The following is a 1,697-nucleotide window of genomic DNA, read 5'->3' as shown; positions in this document are numbered from 1 at the left end:
GGTGGCTTTGTAAATGCATATCTTTAGAAGTTTGGAGAGATGTCCATGACCACACAGAAGATACAATCAGAAGGCACAGGGCCAAAAATCTCCTAACCTTACTAAATTTTAAAAGCAACATTTTGGGAATGGGGGTTGATTGCATCTGACTAGGAGTCAAATAAGAAGACGGATGTCAGTTGCATCTCTGTGTGAATCCAGTACAGAGACCAGTTTAGCCTATCTTAGCATTTAGCCTATATTAGCATAAAGACGGGAAGCAGGGGCAAACTGCTAGCCTTATTCCAAAAATTGAAAACTAAATATTTTAAAAATCTCCAAAGTTGTTGGAAATACATGAATCTTGTTACGCTCATCTGACAACATGTAACATGAAACAGGGCAGGTATATTATGGACCGCTGTTGTATTACTTTACTTTAACTCAAATTATTCAAAGTGTAGTTTTAATCATTTTCATTGTTTTGATTACATTTGATGACATTTCCAGTCTACAAAACACAGCCACGTGCAAAACACACACTATATTTAAATGAATGTTTAGCACATGATTGTGTGTGTGTGTGTGTGTGTGTGTGTGTGTGTGTGTGTGTGTGTGTCTACTCCGAGAATAGCTCTGAACAGGAAGTCTAAATCCAGCCTGTACCAGGAAGAAAAGTGTGTGAGAGGAACAAACAAATCAGGAAATCCTACCCCCCCACCACTCACATCACACACACACACACACACACACACACACACACACACACACACACACACACACACACACACACACACACACACACACACACACACACACACACACACAAACCTCTGTGAGATCCACCTCACTTTTATTGAGTCTAACTGGACACCTGCGAACATTTAATTTGTGCAGGAAGATACTGCATATGTGGAAAAGTAACTCCGTGACGAACACGAGGCCTTTTGGGCCTCTGGCTTCATTCCAGCTGCACTCTGACTACACAGACAGTTTCTGTGGAAGAATCAATTGTGACTCAATCTCAAAGCCAGATTACAGAATTATTTAGCTTGCTGTAAAGAACAGGTTTAAGCTCAAAGGTGTGTTTTGGTGAGTTTCATCCACAGGCCTGGAGGTGGGTTCAGACAGAATGCGAGGTGAAATTAGGAGGAATCACAACTGCACAACGTCAATAGAAAGATGCAATGGGCAGAAATTCTATGCTGATTTGCCCAAATGCGTGTAAATGATTCAATAAAAGTAAAATCACAGGGGATTTGATCATAAAAGCATTAAAAAAAAATGGCTTAGAAATATAGGAAATATTGGATAGGATGGAACAACAACTTATTTTGGCAAATACAATCTATCACATTCATTCTGTATTTCACTTTCACTTTTAATTGTGTATCCAAATACAACACACATTATCATGTTTTTTTTCACAGAAGCGTATAAAAATAGAGTGCAATACACTTACAAAACCTTGCTGTACAAAGTTTTAAGATGACAGGAATCAAAACCTGTAGAGTGCCATACACTATTTATTTCTCACAGCAACAAGTTCTCTACAGTGAGTTCAATGTGTTTCTGCGTTTAAACTGTGCACAAAGTACACACTTGCCATAAAGTGGGTATTTAAAGTATGTATCCATTTACCAATTAGGTAGGCAGTGATTGGCAGATCAGGCAGCAAAGTGACAGCAGTCTAGTCCAATGGATGAGGGGGGGGGGGG

The 1,697-nt window shown here is 39.4% G+C and overlaps 1 long non-coding RNA gene across 1 annotated transcript in view; it reads right to left on the bottom strand.

The window, feature by feature from the left end:
• Window positions 1-410: 410 nt before the first annotated feature.
• LOC117946397 overlaps window positions 411-1,697 on the bottom strand; it is a 15,707-nt gene continuing 14,420 nt past the window's right edge. The window contains exon 3 of the long non-coding RNA XR_004657028.1: window positions 411-422. This is a non-coding gene — a long non-coding RNA (uncharacterized LOC117946397). The remainder of the gene's footprint in view (window positions 423-1,697) is intronic.

The sequence above is a fragment of the Etheostoma cragini genome, chromosome 6 (genome assembly GCF_013103735.1).
Source record: "Etheostoma cragini isolate CJK2018 chromosome 6, CSU_Ecrag_1.0, whole genome shotgun sequence".
Lineage (NCBI taxonomy): Eukaryota > Metazoa > Chordata > Actinopteri > Perciformes > Percidae > Etheostoma > Etheostoma cragini.
This window is presented reverse-complemented; position numbering and strand designations above follow the sequence as displayed.